The sequence below is a fragment of the Cervus canadensis genome, chromosome 22 (genome assembly GCF_019320065.1).
Source record: "Cervus canadensis isolate Bull #8, Minnesota chromosome 22, ASM1932006v1, whole genome shotgun sequence".
In the NCBI taxonomy this organism is placed as follows: Eukaryota; Metazoa; Chordata; class Mammalia; order Artiodactyla; family Cervidae; genus Cervus; species Cervus canadensis.
The window spans coordinates 7,406,112-7,425,598 of record NC_057407.1 but is presented as its reverse complement, the minus strand read 5'-3'; the positions used below and the strand labels follow the sequence as shown (position 1 = coordinate 7,425,598).

The 19,487-nt window shown below is 43.4% G+C and overlaps 1 protein-coding gene and 1 long non-coding RNA gene across 2 annotated transcripts in view; one reads left to right on the top strand and one right to left on the bottom strand.

The window, feature by feature from the left end:
• Window positions 1–19,487, top strand: part of XCR1 (X-C motif chemokine receptor 1) — a 321,508-nt gene that overhangs the window by 177,981 nt on the left and 124,040 nt on the right. The window contains exon 3 of the mRNA XM_043443362.1: window positions 2,868–3,046. The gene's annotated coding sequence lies outside the window, so the exon portion shown is untranslated. The remainder of the gene's footprint in view (window positions 1–2,867; window positions 3,047–19,487) is intronic.
• LOC122425053 lies at window positions 4,160–7,184 on the bottom strand. Its single transcript, XR_006264668.1, has 2 exons — window positions 5,203–7,184; window positions 4,160–4,557 (listed from the first exon to the last, which is right to left on the bottom strand). It is a non-coding gene; the product is annotated as an uncharacterized LOC122425053 (long non-coding RNA).

Below are 19,487 nucleotides of genomic sequence, written 5' to 3'. Positions count from 1 at the left end.
TGAGCTTCCTTATTTCTAAGAACCGACAACCGGAAGAGACAGCACTTTTTTCTGTTAGTTGTCATCATGCTTGGATGAGCTCCACCATCTTGTGGTCATGAGCAGAGCTGGTCTGTGTGTGCTAGATAGAAGTGCCCTGGGTCTTGGATAAGCCACAGAGCTGTTATTAACCAGCTCTGTGGCCATCCTGACTCTGTGTTTCTTATGATTTATCCATTCAAAAATGTTTATTGGGGGACTTCCCTGGTGGCCCAGTGGTAAAGACCACCCTCCCCAAGCAGGGGGCACAGGTTCCATCCCTGGTGAGGGAACTAAGATCCCACATGCTGCACACCATGGCCAAAACAATGCTTACTGAGCACCTGCTGTGTGGGGCTACAGCAGTGAACAAAACAGGGGACATTCCTCAGGAAGCTGGCATTACATTGAGAGAAACAGTGGATAATAACTACGTATTAAATATATGTAACCCAGGTTAGTTCAGTTCAGTCGCTCGGTCGTGTCCAACTCTTTGCGACCCCATGAATCACAGCACGCCAGGTCTCCCTGTCCATCACAAATGCCTGGAGTTTATTCAAACTCATGCCCATCGAGTCGGTAATGCCATCCAGCCATCTCATCCTCTGTCGTCCCCTTCTCCTCCTGCCCCCAGTCCCTCCCAGCATCAGGGCCTTTTCCAATGAGTCAACTCTTCGCATCAGGTGGCCAAGGTATTGGAGTTTCAGCTTAAGCATCAGTCCTTCCAATGAACACCCAGGACTGATCTCCTTTAGGATGGACTGGTTGGATCTCCTTGCAGGCCAAAGGACTCTCAAGAGTCTTCTCCAACACCACAGTTCAAAAGCATCAATTTTTCGATGCTCAGCTTTCTTCACAGTCCAACTCTCACATCCAAACATGACCACTGGAAAAACCATAGCTTTGACTAGACGGACCCTTGTTGGCAAAGTAATGTCTTTGCTTTTTAATATGCTATCTAGGTTGGTCATAACTTTCCTTCCAAGGAGTAAGCATCTTTTAATTTCATGGCTGCAGTCACCATCTGCAGTGATTTGGAACCCAAAAAAAAAAAGTCTGACATTGTTTCCACTGTTTCCCCATGAAGTGATGGGAGCAGATGCCATGATCTTAGTTTTCTGAATGTTAAGCTTTAAGCCAACTTTTTCACTCTCCTCTTTCACTTTCATCAAGAGGCTTTTTAGTTCCTCTTCACTTTCTGCCATAAGGGTGGTGTCATCTGCATATCTGAGGTTATTGATATTTCTCCCGGCAATCTTGATTCCAGCTTGTGCTTCTTCCAGCCCAGCGTTTCACATGATGTAGTCTGCATATAAGTTTAATAAGCAGGGTGACAATATACAGCCTTGATGTAACCCAGGTAGTAATAAGTAAATCTGAGAAGGGGATCATTGATTTCTGAGGTGGGGGAAGAGGAGAATCAATGTTAATAAAATGGTTAGAGAACACCTCCTGAGAAAGTAATGCACGCGTGTAGAAATGGAGGTGAGGGAGCAGGCCTTCCAGGCATGTCGGGGAGGGGCATCTTGGCAGCAGAAACAGCACGTGTAAAGGCCCTGAGGTGGGAAGGTACCTGGTGTGTTCAGGGGCATCCTGGGAGCTAGTTTGGCTGGAACAGAGTGAGCGAAGGAGAGACTAATAGGAAATGAAGTCAGAGAGGGGAGGAGGGCAGATGGTGAACCACCTTCCAGGCCAATGTAAGGACTTGGAAGAGGTGTGCCTGACCTGAAGTAACCCTTGAGGAATCATTCCAGCTGCTGTATTGGAAAGAGACAGTGGTCTTGGTTGGTCTGGATCAAAGTGGGGCCAGTGGATGAAGTAAGAAGGTATTAGAGTCTTTATGTATTTGAAGATGGAGTCAACAACTTCTGCATAAAGATCACAGGTCAGGTTCAAAAAAGTAGACTCAAGTGTTACTCCAAGGTTTTGGTAGTTTCTGTGGAAAGAATGGAGCTGCCATTTACCTCTAGATATGGATGACAGTGACAAAATTTGGGGAAAAGATCAGGAGTTTGATTTGAAATGCTTTTGAGAAACCCAAGTGGAGGCACTGAGCAGAGTGTTGGGTATGAGCCTGGATTTGAGGGGGTGGGGTGGTCTGGAGATGTACATTAGGGCGTCCTCAGTGTGAACATGATGTTTGGACCCACGAGAGAGAATGGTGCCACCAAAGGTGTGAGTGTAGATCGGAAAGAGGGAAGGATTCAAGGACCATGCCTGGGGCATGCCAAGGTTAGGAAGTTGGAATATTGAGCAGAAAGCAGTGGGTATGGAGAAGGAGCTGCCTATGAATCATGAAAAAACCTGGGAAAAACTGTGTCCTGCATCCACAGAGGAAGAGTATCAAGAAGAGGGAACAACCATGGTGTCAAATGTGCTGATCAGTCAGGTCCAACGAGGCTTGAGAACTGACCATTGCATTTGGCCACCTGGAGGTCACTGGAGAACCTCCCAAAATCAGTGGTGGCTAGGGAAAGGGCAGGTTCCAGAAACGTTGGGTGGAGTGGAGCTGGATACACATAAAGACAACTCTTTTGAGTATTGTAAAGAGCTGTGCAGAAATGAGGCAGTAATTATATGAGACTTCCCTATTGGTCCAGTGGCTGAGACTCTTCAATCCCAATGCAGGGGGCCCAGGTTCGATCCCCGGTCAGTGAACTAGATCCCACATGCTGAAACTTACAAATCTCACAGTGAAGATCCCATGTTCCACAACTGTGATTCAGCACAGTGGAATAAAAAAAAAAAAAAGAAAGAAAGAAAGAAATGACTCAGTAGTTGAAGACGAAAATGGAATCAAGGGAGACTTTATTTGCTTACTTGTTTGTTTCTTTACTTATTTGTTTCAGATTAAATAAGAGCATGTGTGTATACTGATGGGAATAATCTGGCAGACAGAAAAAAACTGGTGATACAGGAGAAGATGACTAGAATAATGTCCTCGTGCTGATGAGAGAGGATCCCAGGCAACGTGGACGAGATGAACTTGGAGCATGGAGAATCCATCCTCATGGCAGGAGGGAAGCAGGTAGAAGGGTCAGGGAAGGGTGGATGGGAAGAAGGGAGGTGGGATGTGTAAACAGTCTCTTCTGAGCCTTCTGTTCTCTCGCTGACGTGGGGAACAAGGTCATCAGCTAAGACTGAGGATCATGGAGGTGGTGCTGGAGGTTCAAGGAAAAGGCAGAAAGTGTGAGATAATGTCTAAGGGGGGAATGCCATTGGTGGGCATGAGGGACCCTTGGCATGTGGCCGTCAGTAATTTAGGGGGTCCCAGTCAGTACCACTGTGTGGTTCCCTCCAGCCGTGTTCAACTTCATGGTGGCGGTGGGGATTCCGATCTAATCAGGACTGGGTTTGTGCCAGGTGGACACAACCAGATCAGAAAAGAGTGACGGTGTTGAGGATGTGTGTACAGGCAGGACTGTAATGATGGCCCCTGGACTTTAAGGTGATGGAAGTAAGGGCATGAGGAGGCTGAGGGTCAGAAGAAATTGAAATGTCACTGGTTGCACTGGGGTCAAAGAACCACTGGAGCTGAGATGCTAGAGGTAGTGAGAAGTAAAGGTGGACAGGAGGTGAGGGGCTGGGATGCTGGGACCCGAGATGAAAAGGACACAGATGTTGTTGATGGTAAAATCCCAGGATTAGGGAGGGTCACAGGAATGAGTGGCTAAGGATGGGGGAAGACAGGACCATCAGAGGAGAGGAATTCAAGGAACCCCCGGGGTGAGGGAGCTAGAGGAAGCCTGTGCTTTTGGTAGAAGATAAATATGGCTTCAGAGCCCTCCCATCTCAGTACTCACTGGCTTTTACACTGTGACTTTATTTCTTCCCCTGAAAAGGCAGATTCTGTTTCCTGACTACCTTGTCTGTGGCTTGGCTCTGTGACTTGCTGTGAGTGATAGAATGCAGCACAGGTGATCCTCTGTGGTCGCCTCAGAGACGTTTCCTTAAGATGCTTTACAGGTTCTTCTCTTGCCTGAGACTGTTGTACATAAAGCCAGCCTGGCAGACTGGAAGACGAGAGCCACGTGGAAAACTGAGGCGGTCCAGTCAGCAAGCAGCGCCCACCATCAGTCGTGGGAGTGAGGCTATGTGGGAACACCCGCCTAACTCACAGAATCACAGAACAATCTCCTTGTGAGTTTAAGCCCCAAAGTTTTGAGGTTGTTTATTAGGCTGCAAAGACAGAGAGGTATATACATAGTGAATGAGCAATTGTATAACTTTATGCAACTTTATAGAATGGTACCAAACAAGAGCTTCCATTCAAGGTTTTTAGAAAATTATAGGTTCTTTTTATTTATGTATTCATTGGCCTTGCCGGGTCTTCATCGCCAATTGGTCTTTCTCTAGCAGGGGCTACTCTCTAGTTGCAGTGTGCAGATTTCTCATTTGAGGGCTTTGCTTGTTATGGAGCACTGGCTCTGGGACGTGGTCTTCAGTAGTTGGAGTCGGATCAATAGTTGTGGAGCACGGGCTCAGTTGCTCTGTAGCATGTGGGATCCTCCTGGATCAGGAATCAAACCCTCTTTCCTGCTGAACAACCAGAGAAGCCCAGAGAAGTATAGGTTGTAGTTGTTCTAATTTTTGAGTTATTTTGAGTGATGCCTTGTTGTTTATTGTCCAAATGTCCAACCTATATACAACTAGGTGTGAATAAGAGAAAATCTACCACCACCCCAAAAAACTTAAAACTCTCTGAGCTCCAGCATCTACCTGTCATTAATGACTTCCTGCTATAGAGAGTCAGAAGGTTTCATGGAGGAGGTGTCCTCTTGGATAATCCAGGCAAGATGAGAGGCATCAGCAGGGACGTGCCCAACATCCTCTTTTGCTGTGGGACCTGACCCAGCACACGGGGGCAACTGAACAGAGCAGAGAGACGATTAGGCCTTTCCCTGTGGTTTGTCAGGTTGGGGGTTGTAGAATTCTGGGGGCCCGCGAGAGAGCCTGGGAGAGGCCAAGTCGGCAGGGAGAGGCAGAGATTAAGGAGAGAGGAGAAATATGGAGTGAGGAAGGGTGGTGAAAAAGGAGACCAGGGAAGGAAATTAGACAAAGAAAAACAGGGTAGGAGGGCATGGGGATGAAATGAGGTGATGTGGAGGGGACGGGGTGGGTTAAGTCCAAAGATCCACTCTTGTGCCCCAAAGGCCCTCCTTTTCATCTGTGGGGGACACTCACCAGTCGGCCTTTGGAGTCTGAATGCCACCTGGGACCAGAAGCCACCTCCTTTCCCCATGGAGACAGAGAGTACATCCCAGGATTAGACAACAGAGAGCTCTCCAAGGTCATGACACTGCGTCCCCTGTCTTGGAAATTAATCTGCTGGTGCGGCATTTGAATCTGAAAGGTGTGCCTCATGGACAAGCGGGCTCCCTGGAGCCAAGGAGCCTGGCCTCACCCTGTGTTGGGTACACAAAGCATAAGCTTTCTGGGATGTTGTCGTTGTGACAGGAAAGGAGAAGCAGAAACAGGACTGGGTCAGGACTAGGTGTCATGGTGAGATGTAAAAAGGAAATCTGTGAGATCAAACTGGAGGGGCCAGTGGACCAGGATGGGGTTGACACTGGATGGGGTGCTGAATCATGGAATCAGAGTCCTAGACAAAGTCAGAGTCAGAATCATGTGGTGTGTGCCTCACTGCTACTCTCTCCATTTCCACTACAACAGGATCTTTGCCTAAGTGCACAGTCCTGTGTGCTGGTCAGGAAGAATCTCTTGGGTATGATGTTCAGTGACAAAAGCAAGATGGACAAAAATGTGTATCATATGTTCACCTGTGTTTTAAAAACAAAAAGACCGAGTGTATGTGTGTGCAGGTATGTATGTGTGCTTGCACTAAGAAGTTTGCCTTTCAACTTTGAAAGACCGTGGGGCCCTGGGTGTAGGTGACAGGAAGAGGAAACAGAATGGGCCGCTGAGCAGCTTCTTGTTTCAGCCTCAAGTTGAAGGCAAAAGAAGTCTTCTCAACTCACATCAGGGCCAGCCCAGGTGTCCTAGAGAGAGATCATATAAAACGTTGGGCCAAATGCCTGGTGGAAAACGAGATCCGTGGTTCTTAAGCATTCAGTTGAGGGCATACTAAAACACAGAATTTCGGATTCATTAAGTCTGGAGGGGGGAGCCCAAACCTTGCACCACTAGCAAGTTCCCAAGGTGCTGACGCTTTTGGTCTAGGGTCCTCACTTTGAGAACTTCTGGTCTGGAAGTCTTCCTGCTTGGGACTTGAACCCACCTGGCTGGAACTCAAACTCAGCCAAAACCCATGGTACCTGGTTTCAGGACCTAGTAAAGTTCATGTTCTTGATGTCTCATCACAGAAAGAATTCAGTGAGAGACAAAGTTATAGCTAAGAAGTAGGTTTATTCAGATTCAGAGAGAAGCACATGCCACAGACAGACTGTGGGCCATCACAGAGGGCAAGTGCAGCCCCGAAATATGGCAGGGTTAGTTTTTATAGGCTGGGTAATTTCATATGCTAATGAGTGGGAGGATTATTCCAACTACTTTTGGGAAGGGGTGGAGATTTCCAGGATCTGCCCCACTTCTTGGTCTTTTAAAAGTGCCTTGGAACTGTCATGACACCTCTGAGTGTGTCCTTTCACTTACTGATTGAGGATCAAGTTCTAGTCTTGCCTGCCATCTTGGTCCCATTTGATTCTGATTGGTTTATGTTGTGTCCTTGGCTATGTCATTCTTTCAAAAATTGTGCCCTGCCCCTTTCCCTCCTGTTACAGTATGACATGAAGATTATCAGAAGCCTGTTAGTTGTCAAAGGTGGTCCTTCTCATAAAGCTTCTTGAAGATGAATGCAATAACTGTTTATAAATGACAGAAAGAGTTTAAAAAAGAGGAGGATGCATAGGTATACATCTGATTGCAATGCAATCTGGTAAAGAAACTTGGTTAAAATACTGGGATTAAATTTAAGTGTAATTAATATAGCAAGTAATCCTAGTTAAATATTTCTCTCTGAGATGAATCAGGGGTCCTCTGAAATATCTTGAAGTTACCTGGAGGTCAAAAGTTTTCACCTGTGCTCAGTGCTCAAGTATAAGTTGTGTCCAGCTCGTTTCTGTCTGTGAACTGTAATCCTCAAGGCTCCTCTGTCCATGGGATTTCTCAAGCAGCAATGCTGGAGTTGGTTGCTCTTTCCTCCTCCAGGTGATCTTCCCCACCCAGGAATCAAACCCATGACACCTTACACATCTCAGTCTTTATAGGTGGATTCTTTACCACTGAGTCACCTGGGAAACCCAAATGAACTTTTGGAAACTGCCAGACAATACTTAAATCCGTTTACCCAACTACATTTAATCCTATTTTAGAAAATCTTGATCATGCAAAACTCTAAAAATATGTACTTTATTATATCTCAGGCTGCCACCAGTATCTTTAGTTTCCTAAATATCTATGAGTCTCTCTCTGCCAAAGGAATGCAGTATTCAGCAATGTTTCAGTCTCTTATTTTGTTTAGAAATAACCTAGATATTCAATAAACTTGTCATTTAACTTAACTCAAAATTTCTAAGCTACCAAATACCTGGGGGATAATTCTTAAGTACACATTTCTAAAACAACTGTTCCTAAAGAGTTTACCCAAAATCTCTTATCTCACTAGCATTACTTAACATTGATGACTCTAAAGACTGTCAGTTTTAGTCAAAGCAGCAAGCTTCAGTTCAGTTCAGTTCAGTCGCTGAGTCGTGTCCAACTCTTTGCGACCCATGAATCGCAGCACGCCAGGCCTCCCTGTCCATCACAGACTCCCGGAGTTTACTCAAACTCATGCCCATCCAGTCAGTGATGCCATCCAGCCATCTCATCCTCTGTCATCCCCTTCTCCTCCTGCCCCCAAGCCCTCCCAGCATCAGGGTCTTTTCCAAAGAGTCAACTCTTTGCATGAGGTGGCCAAAGTATTGGAGTTTCAGCTTCAGCATCAGTCCTTCCAATGAACACCCAGGACTGATCTCCTTCAGGATGGACTGGTTGGATCTCCTTGCAGTCCAAGGGACTCTCAGGAGTCTTCTCCAACACCACAGTTCAAAAGCATCAATTTTTCGGCACTCAGCTTTCTTCACAGTCCAACTCTGACATCCATACATGACCACTGGAAAAACCATAGCCTTGACCAGATGGACATTTGTTGGCAAAGTAAGGTCTCTGCTTTTTAATATGCTATCTAGGTTGGTCATAACTTTCCTTCCAAGGAGTAAGTGTCTTTTAATTTCATGGCTGCAATCACCATCTGCAGTGATTTTGGAGCCCCAAAAAATAAAGACTGACACTGTTTCCACTGTCTCCCCATCTATTTCCCATGAAGTGATAGGACCAGATGCCATGATCTTAGTTTTCTGAATGTTAAGCTTTAAGCCAACTTTTTCAGTCTCCTCTTTCACTTTCATCAAGAGGCTTTTTAATTCCTCTTCACTTTCTGCCATAAGGGTGGTGTCATCTGCATATCTGAGGTTATTGATATTTCTGCTGGCAATCTTGATTCCAGCTTGTGCTTCTTTTAGCCCAGCATTTCTCATGATGTACTCTGCCTATAAGTTAAATAAGCAGGGTGACAATATACAGCCTTGACGTACTCCTTTTCCTATTTGGAACCAGTCTGTTGTTCCATGTCCAGTTCTAACTGTTGCTTCCTAACCTGCATACAGGTTTCTCAAGAGGCAGGTCAGATGGTCTGGTATTCCCATCTCCTTCAGAATTTTCTACAGTTTATTGTGATCCACACAGTCAAAGGCTTTGGCATAGTCAATAAAGCAGAAATAGATGTTTTTCTGGAACTCTCTTGCTTTTTCGATGATCCAGCGCATATTGGCAATTTGATCTCTGGTTCCTCTGCCTTTTCTAAAACCAGCTTGAACATCTGGAAGTTCTGGGTTCACGTATTGCTGAAGCCTGGTTTGGAGAATTTTGAGCATTACTTTACTAGCATGTGAGATGAGTGCAATTGTGCAGTAGTTTGAGCATTCTTTTTTTTTTTTTTTTTTTCATGTATTTTTATTAGTTGGAGGCTAATTACTTTACAATATTGTAGTGGTTTTTGTCATACATTGACATGAATTAGCCATGGATTTACATGTATTCCCCATCCCGCTCCACCCTCCCACCTCCCTCTCTACCCGATCCCTTGGGTCTTCCCAGTGCACCAGGTCTGAGCACTTGTCTCATGCATCCAACCTGGGTTGGTGATCTGTTTCATCCTAGATAATATACATGTTTCGATGCTGTTCTCTCGAAACATCCCACCCTCACCTTCTCCCACAGAGTCCAAAAGTCTGTTCTGTACATCTGTGTCTCTTTTTCTGTTTTGCATATAGGGTTATCATTACCCATCTTTTCGTAATTTCCATTTATGTGTTAGTATACTGTAATGGTCTTTATCTTTCTGACTTACTTCACTCTGTATAATGGGCTCCAGTTTCATCCATCTCATTAGAACTGATTCAAATGAATTCTTTTTAATGGCTGAGTAATATTCCATGGTGTATATATACCACAGCTTCTTTATCCATTCATCTGCTGATGGGCATCTAGGTTGCTTCCATGTCCTGGCTATTATAAACAGTGCTGCGGTGAACATTGAGGTGCACGTGTCTCTTTCAGATCTGGTTTCCTCAGTGTGTATGCCCAGAAGTGGGATTGCTGGGTCATATGGCAGTTCTATTTCTAGTTTTTAAAGAAATCTCCACACTGTTCTCCATAGTGGCTGTACTAGTTTGCATTCCCACCAACAGTGTAAGAAGGTTCCCTTTTCTCCACACCATCTCCAGCATTTATTGCTTGTTGACTTTTGGATAGCAGCCATCCTGACTGGCATGTAGTGGTACCTCATTGTGGTTTTGATTTGCATTTCTCTGATAATGAGTGATGTTGAGCATCTTTTCATGTGTTTGTTAGCCATCTGTATGTCTTCTTTGGAGAAATGTCTGTTTAGTTCTTTGGCCCATTTTTTGATTGGGTCATTTATTTTTCTGGAATTGAGCTTCAGGAGTTGCTTGTATATTTTTGAGATTAATCCTTTGTCTGTTGCTTTGTTTGCTATTATTTTCTCCCAATCTGAGGGCTGTCTTTTCACCTTGCTTATAGTTTCCTTTGTAGTGCAAAAGCTTTTAAGTTTCATTAGGTCCCATTTGTTCATTTTTGCTTTTATTTCCAATATTCTGGGAGGTGGGTCATAGAGGATCCTGCTGTGATTTATGTCAGAGAGTGTTTTGCCTACGTTCTCCTCTAGGAGTTTTATAGTTTCTGGTCTTACATTTAGATCTTTAATCCATTTTGAGTTTATTTTTGTGTATGGTGTTAGAAAGTGTTCTAGTTTCATTCTTTTACAAGTGATTGACCAGTTTTCCCAGCACCACTTGTTAAAGAGGTTGTCTTTTTTCCATTGTATATCCTTGCCTCCTTTGTCAAAGATAAGGTGTCCATAGGTTTGTGGATTTATCTCTGGGCTTTCTATTCAGTTCCATTGATCTATATTTCTGTCTTTGTGCCAGTACCATACTGTCTTGATGACTGTGGCTTTGTAGTAGAGTCTGAAGTCAGGCAGGTTGATTCCTCCAGTTCCATTTTCTTTCTCAAGATTACTTTGGCTATTCGAGGTTTTTCGTATTTCCATACAAATTGTGAAATTATTTGGGTCTAGTTCTGTGCAACAAAATACCCGTTGGTAGCTTGAATAGGTATTGCATTGAATCTATAGATTGCTTTGGGTTGAATAGCCATTTTGACAATATTGATCTTCCAATCCATGAACATGGTATGTTTCTCCATCTGTTTGTGACCTCTTTGATTTCTTTCATCAGTGTTTTATAGTTTTCTATGTATAGGTCTTTTGTTTCTTTAGGTAGATATACTCCTAAGTATTTTATTCTTTTTGTTGCAATGGTGAATGGTATTGTTTCCTTAATTTCTCTTTCTGTTTTTTCATTGTTAGTATATAGGAATGCAAGGGATTTCTGTGTGTTAATTTTATATCCTGCAACTTTACTATATTCATTGATTAGCTCTAGTAATTTTCTGGTAGAGTCTTTAGGGTCTTCTATATAGAGGATCATGTCATCTGCAAACAGTGAGAGTTTTACTTCTTCTTTTCCTATCTGGATTCCTTTTACTTCTTTTTCTGCTCTGATTGCTGTGGCCAGAACTTCCAACACTATGTTGAATAGTAGTGGTGAGAGTGGGCACCCTTGTCTTGTTCCTGATTTCAGGGGAAATGCCTTCAATTTTTCACCATTGAGGGTGATGCTTGCTATGGGTTTGTCATATGTAGCTTTTATTATGTTGAGGTATGTTCCTTCTATTCCTGCTTTTTGGAGAGTTTTAATCATAAATGAGTGTTGAATTTTGTAAAAGGCTTTCTCTGCATCTATTGAGATAATAATATGGTTTTTATCTTTCAGTTTGTTAATGTGGTGTATTACATTGATGATCTTGCGGAATATTAAGAATCCTTGGCATTCTGGGAATAAAAGCCCAACTTGGGTCATGGGTGTTGATTTTTTTAAAAAAATATGTTGTTGGATTCTGTTTGCTAGAATTTTGGTTAAGATTTTTGCATGTATGTTCATCAGTGTATATTGGCTGTATTTTCTTTTTTTTGTGCATCTTTTGTCTGTTTTGGAACATTTAGGGTGATGGTGGGCCTCATAGATGAGTTTGGAAGCTTACCTTCACTGCAATTTTCTGGAAGAGTTTTGAGTAATGGACTTAGGTGTTAGCTCTCTCTAATTTTGGTACGAATTCACGTGAAGCCAATCTGGTCCATGGGCTTTTGTTTGCTGGGATTTTGATCGAGTTTCGATTCCTTGGCTTGTGATGGGTCTGTTAAGATCTTCTATTTCTTCCTGGTTCAGTTTTGGAAAGTTATACTTTTCTAAGAATTTGTCCATTTCATCCAAGTTGTCCATTTTATTGGCATAGAGCTGCTGGTAGTAGTTTCTTATGATCCTTTGTATTTCAGTGTTGTCTGTTGTGATCTCTCCATTTTCATTTCTAATTTTGTTAATTTGGTTCTTCTCTCTTTGTTTCTTAATGAGTCTTGCTAATGGTTTGTCAATTTTGTTTATTTTTTCAAAAAACCAGCTTTTAGCTTTGTTGATTTTTGCTATGGTCTCTTTAGTTTCTTTTGCATTTATTTCTGCCCTGATTTTTAAGATTTCTTTCCTTCTGTTAACCCTGGGGTTCTTCATTTCTTCCTTCTCTAATTGCTTTAGGTGTAGAGTTAGGTTATTTATTTGGTTTTTTTCTTGTTTCTTGATGTAAGCCTGTAATGCTATGAACCTTCCCCTTAGCACTGCTTTTACAGTGTCCCATAGGTTTTGGGTTGTTGTGTTTTCATTTTCATTCATTTCTATACATATTTTGATTTCTTTTTTGATTTCTTCTATGATTTGTTGGTTATTCAGAAGCGTGTTATTTAGCCTCCATATGTTTGAAGTTTTAACAATTTTTTTCCTGTAATTGAGATCTAATCTTACTGCACTGTTGTCAGAAAAGATGACTGGAATGATTTCAATTTTTTTGAATTTTCCAAGACCAGATTTATGGCCCAGGATGTGATCTATTCTGGAGAATGTTCCGTGTGCACTTGAGAAAAAGGTGAAGTTGATTGTTTGGGGGTGAAATGTCCTATAGATATCAATTAGGTCTAGCTGGTCCATTGTGTCATTTAAGGTTTGTGTTTCCTTGTTAATTTTCTGTTTAGTTGATCTATCCATAGTTTGTGAGTGGGGGTATTAAAAGTCTCCCACTTATTATTGTGTTTACTATTATTTCCTCTTTCATGACTCGTATAGCGTTTGCCGTCTTTGTGTGCTCCTATGTTGGGTGCTATATATTTATAATGGTTATAAATCTTCTTCTTTGATTGATCCTTTGATCATTATGTAGTGTCCTTCTTTGTCTCTTTTCACATCCTTTATTTGAAAGTCTATTTTATCTGATATGAGTATTGCGACTCCTGCTTTCTTTTGGTCTCCGTTTGCATGAAATATTTTTTTCCACCCCTTCACTTTTAGTCTGTATGTGTCTCTTGTTTTGAGGTGGGTCTCTTGTAGACAGCATATATAGGGGTCTTGTTTTTGTATCCATTCAGCCAATCTTTGTCTTTTGGTTGGGGCATTCAACCCATTTACATTTAGGGTAATTATTGATAGGTGTGGTCCCGTTGCCATTTACTTTGTTGTTTTGGGTTCACGTTTATACAGCCTTTCTGTATTTCCTGTCTAGAGAAGATCCTTTAGCATTTGTTGAAGAGCTGGTTTGGTGGTGCTGAATTCTCTCACCTTTTGCTTATCTGTAAAGCTTTTGAATTCTCCTTCATATCTGAATGAGATCCTTGCTGGATACAGTAATCTAGGTTGTAGGTTATTCTCTTTCATTACTTTCAGTACGTCCTGCCATTCCCTTCTGGCCTGGAGGGTTTCTATTGATAGATCAGCTGTTATCCTTATGGGATTCCCTTTGTGTGTTATTTGTTGTTTTTCCCTTGCTGCTTTTAATATTTGTTCTTTGTGTTTGATCTTTGTTAATTTGATTAATATGTGTCTTGGGGTGTTTCGCCTTGGGTTTATCCTGTTTGGGACTCTCTGGCTTTCTTGGACTTGGGTGGCTATTTCCTTCCCCATTTTAGGGAAGTTTTCAGCTATTATCTCCTCGAGTATTTTCTCATGGCCTTCCTTTTTGTCTTCTTCTTCTGGGACTCCTATGATTCTAATGTTGGGGTGGTTTCACACATTAGTCACCAGAGGTCCCTGAGGTTTCGTCCTCATTTCTTTTGATTCCTTTTTTCTTTTTTTCCTCTCTGCTTCATTTATTTCACCATTTTATGTTCCTAACTTCACTTATCCTATGCTTCTGCCTCCGTTAATTCTACTCTTGGTTCCTCCAAAATTGTTTTTTGAAATCTCATTCATTGCATATTCTTTTTAATTGACTTTTTTTTATTTCTTCTAGGTCTTTATTAAACAGTTCTTGAATCTTTTCAATCTTTGTTTCCAGGCTATTTATCTGTAACTCCATTTTGTTTTCAAGATTTTGGATCATTTTTATTATCATTATTCTAAATTCTTTTTCAGGTAGATTCCCTATCTCCTCCTCTTTTGTTTGACTTGGTGGGCATTTTTCATGTTCCTTTACCTGTTGGGTATTTCTTTGCCTTTTCATCTTGTTTAGATTGCTGTATCTGGAGTGGGCTTTCTGTATTCTGGAGGTCTGTGGTTCCTTTTTATTGTGGAGGATTAACCCAGTGGGTGGGGTTAGACGATTGGCTTGTCAAGATTTCCTGGTTAGGGAAGCTTGCATCAGTGTTCTGGTGCGTGGAACTTGATTTCTTCTCTTTGGAGAGCAATGGAGTGCCCAGTAATGAGTTTTGAGATGGGTCTATGTGTTAGGTGTGTCCTTGGGCAGCCTGTATGTTGATGTTCAGGGCTATGTTCCTGCGTTGCTGGAGAATTTGCGTGGTATGTCTTGCTCTAAAACTTATTGGCTCTTGGATGGTGGTTGGTTTCAGTGTAGGTTTGGAGGCTTTTGGACGGTCACTTATTACTTAAAGTTCCATGTAGTCAGGAGTTTTCTGGTGTTCTCAGGTTTTGGGCTTAAGTCTCCTGCCTCTGGATTTCAGTTTTATTCTTCCTGTAGTCTCAGGACTTCTCCAACTATACAGCCCTCCTTTTGAAGACAATGGGCTGCTTCTCTGGGCGCCCGATGACCTCAGCTAGCGATCAGAAGTTGTTTTGCGAAGTTTGCTCTGCATTCAGTTATTCTTTTGATGAATTTGTAGGAGAGAAAGTGGTCTCCCCGTCCTACTCCTCCGCCATCTTGGCTCCTCCTGCATTATTCATTTTTAATTGACTCTTTTTTATTTCTTTTAGGTCCTTGTTAAACATTTCTTATATCTTCTCAATCCTTGTCTCCAGGTTATTTATCTGTAACTCTATTTTGTTTTCAAGATTTTGGATCATTTTTATTATCATTATTCTAAATTCTTTTTCAGGTAGATTCCCTATCTCCTCCTCTTTTGTTTGGCTTGATGGGCATTTTTCATGTTCCTTTACCTGCTGGGTATTTCTCTGCCTTTTCATCTTATTTCGATTGCTGTGTTTGGGGTGGCCTTTCTGTATTCTGGTAGTCTGAGGTTCCTTTTTATTGTGGAGGTTTCTCCCAGTGGGTGGGGCTGAATGTTTGGCTTGTCGATGTTTGCTGGTTAGGGAAGCTTGCGTCAGTGTTCTGGTGGGTGGAGCTGGATTTCTTCTCTCTGGAGTGCAATGGAGTGTCCAGTAGTGAGTTTTGGGATGGGTCTATGGGTTTGGTGTGACTTTGGGAAGCCTGTATATTGACGCTCAGGGCTATGTTCCTGCGTAGCTGGAGAATTTGCATGGTATGTCTTGCTCTGGAACTTATTGACTCTTGGGTGGTGTTTGGTTTCAGTGTAGGTATGGAGGTTTTTGGATGATCTCTTATTAATTATTGCTCCCTGTAGTCTGGTGTCCTCAGGTGTTGGGCTTAAGCCTCTTGCCTCTGGATTTCAGTCTTATTCTTCCAGTAGCCTCAAGACTTCTTCATCCATACAGCACTGATAATAAAACTTCTAGGTTAATGGTGAAAGGATTCTCCACAGTGAGGGACACCCAGAGAGGTTCACAGAGTTACATGAAGAGAGAGAGAGAAAAAAAATTAATTAAAAAATAATAATAATAATAGGAAAAATATATCTAGGAATTTCTCTGGAGCTGTTGCAGACACTGTGGGTTCAGTTCAGTTTCAGATAGCTCCTCGTTCCAGCTTACACGTCTCAATATCTATAGGCCCCTTCTGGTGTAGTTGGTGTTAACTACAGGGATTTTAATCTGTTTCACCTGTCACCTCTAAAGCGGTTCCCTTTGTTTATTTGGCTTCTGTTTGCAGGTCTCTTCAGTGTCTAATTTCCGCCCTGACACAGGTGGCGGAGGTAGTCTCTTGTTTAGGTTCGCTTGTTCAGTCATGCTGTGGGGAGGGGGGGCACTGCAGACAAATGTCACTGGTGTGTGTGGGGACTACTCGCAGTGTTCCAGCCACACTGGGTTTGCCCCCGCTTGTGGCCTGTGTGCTTTCCCCATCTACACTGCTCAGGCTCCAGGCTGCTCTCCAGGGAGTGGGCCCTGAGTTGCATTCACTTCCCAAGCCTAAGCCACTCAGGTTCAAGTTTTCGGGTACTCCACAAAGACGCAGACTCAGTTGGGCCTGCATTTTGTGCCTTTCCTGGTCAGAGCACCTCAGGCAACCAGGAGCTTGACAGGCACACTCTCCCTGGGTGCAGCGCGCCTTATCCCCTCCCCGGTCCCAGCCTCAGTTTCCACGTGCGCAGGTCCGGTGCGCCTTGTGTCTCTTCTGGGGAGCTGGTCTCTAGCTGTGACCCCCCCACACCGCCCCCCACCCCCAGCGGATGTCAACCGTCCAGACTCTCAGGAAGTCTTTGGTTAGAGACTGGAAGCCTGTTTGCAGTTTGGTAGGGGATGCTGTCTCTGGGGCCGAGTTTGCCCCTTTCCCCTCCCCCCTGCCTCCTGCCTCCTGCGGGGATGGGCCAATCCGCAACCGGCTAGCTCTTCTCTGGTATTCGCTCAGTCCTTTGTTCTGGGAATGGGCAGGTAGTGCCTAAATCTAGGGCCTTTCCCAGGTTAATTCTCTCTCTCTTGCTAACCCACAGTTTAAGTTGCTATCTCTCGTTAGCTCCCTCAGATTGCCCTCAGGGCTTTCAGGTCCAGTCCTTACCCTAAGCAATATCGCCGGCTCCTCTTCATTCAGCCCCCACTTGCTGGTGGTGGATGCGAGCTTCTGGGGTACTTTTCTGCTGGGAGTTGTTTATAGGCATGTAATCTGTGGGTTTTCCTCCCAGTTAGGTTGCCCTCTGAGATTCAAAAACTTCCCCCAGACCCGCTGGTGAGAGGGTTTCCTGGTGTTTGGAAACTTCCTCTATTAAAACTCCCTTCCTGGGATGGATCTCCATCCCTAACTCTATTGTCTCTCTTTTTATCTTTTATATTTTGTCCTACCTCCTTTTGAAGACAATGGGCTGCTTTTCTGGGTGTCTGATGTCCTCTGCTAGCAATCAGAAGTTGTTTTGTGGAGTTTGCTCAGCGTTCATATGATCTTTCGATGATTTGTGGGGGAGAAAGTGGTCTCCCCATCCTATTCCTCCGCCACCTTAGCTCCCTCCTCCTGACTGAGTGACTTTCATTTCACTAAAATTCTGCTCTGGGAAAATATCCTTCAGAAATTAAATTCAATAAGAACATATTTTCATTCAAACTAAACTGAAAAACTTGCCATCAACAAATTCCCATAAAGGAAATAATGAATGATACTCTTCAGTCAGAAGAAAAATGATACCAGGTGGGAGTTTTATAATATGTCATTATGACAAGCAATGAAAAAGATAACAATCTGAATAAATGTAAATTAATATCAACAATATTCAATATTAAAAATAATAACAATATTTTATAAAATACAGAGAGAACTAAAATATATGAAAACATTGCATATATCAGAAAAGGAATAAATGGACTCAAGGGTTTAAGATCATTGAATAACTCTGGAAAGCAGTATAATTAACAATTAATAACAATAAGCCTTTTAATTACTGAAAGAATAAAAAAGCATATAACTAATAAGCTAGTATCAGAAGTACAATAACAAAAACAATAATGCAAAAGAAGAAAAAAAGTAAAATAGTATAAGAAGCATGCAAAAAGGAAAAACACATAGTAAGATGATAAATTTGAAACAAACTGTGGGGGAGGAGCCAAGATGGCGGAGAAGTAGGACGGGGAGACCACTTTCTCTCCTACAAATTCATCAAAAGAATAACTGAACGCAGAGCAAACTTTGCAAAACAACTTCGGATCGCTAGCTGAGGTCATCAGGCGCCCAGAAAAGCAGCCCATCGTCTTCGAAAGGAGGTAGGACAAAATATAAAAGATAAAAAGTGAGACAAAAGAGCTAAGGACGGAGATCGGTCCCGGGAGCTCTTAGGCGGCATTGCTTGGGGTAGGGTCCGGGCCTGAGTGCCCTGAGGACAATCGGAGGGAACTTCTGTGAGTTGCCAACTTGAACTGTGGGAGGCCAAAAGAGAGAGAGTAAATTAACCGGCCCAAACACACTGCCGGCTGTTCGCAGAACAAAGAGACCGAGAGGGTCCAGAGAGGAGCTCGCAGGCTGCGGACCGGCCCAGCCCCTCCGGAGGCAGGAGGCAGGGGGGAGGGGAAGGTCGCGGCGAGACACAGGGCGCAGGCACCCGACCGGCGCAGGCGGGGACTGGGGCTGGGGACGCGGAGGGCGGAAGGCGCGCGCGCCCGACTGGCGCCAGCGGAAACTGAGACTGGGTCCGCGGAAGGGAGGGGGCGCGCCACACCTGGGTAGAGTGCGCCCACCAAGCCCCTGGCTGCCTGGACCGCTCTGACGGGGAAGGCACAGAGAGCAGGCGCAGCTTTTCCTTCCGCGCTTTTGTGGAACACCCGAGGGCTGGAACCTCGCGCAGCGCGGGGCGCGCTCCATATAGAACAGCCGGGAGCCTGAGCAGCGCAGACGGAGAAAGCAGCGTCAGCCCCTCCCGGCAGCCCCAGCCCATCCCCGCGGCGCAAGCCTGTCCCCACAGCGCAAGCCCCTCCCTGCCCCGCAGAGCGACGGAACTAGCTACCTGAATAAGAGTCCACCTCCGCCCGCCTGTGTCAGGGCGGAAATGAGGCTCTGAAGAGACCGGCAAACAGAAGCCAAATAAACAAAGGGAACCGCTTCAGAAGGGACTGGTGCAACAGATTAAAATCCCTCTAGGAAACGCTGACTACACCGGAGGGGCCTGTAGATATCGAGAAGCGTAAGCTGGAACGAGGAGCTATCTGAAACTGAGCCGAACCCACACTGACCGCAACAGCTCCAGAGAAACTCCTAGATATAATTTTACTTTTTTCTCTTTTTTTTTTTTTTTAAATTTTTTTTTTTTTTTTCTTTTTTTGTTTTTTTTCTTTTTTCTTTCTTCTCTTTTATTTTCCTTTAAAATCCCCTATTACTCCCCCATTACTCCTTAACTTTCATTTCCACAGACTTTTACGATTTTTTAATTAGGGGGAAAAAAAAAATTTTTTTTTCTTTTTTTTTTTTTTTCTTTTTCTTTCTTTTTTTTTCTTTTTTTTCTTTTTTTCTTTTTCTCTTATTTCTTTTAAAGTCTCTAGTATCTCTATACTCCATTAATTTTCATTTTCAATACACTATAACCTTCAGAAAAAAAAAAAAAGATAGAGAAGCCCTATTTTTAAACCGAAGATTATTCTCTCCCAATCTTGACTCTCTGTTTTCTACCTCAGAACACCTCTATTTCCTCCTTTCCCCTTCTCTTCCCAATCCAATTCTGTGAATCCTTGTAGGTGACTGGGCTACGGAGAACACTCTGGGAACAGACAGCTGCGTAGATCTGTCTCTCT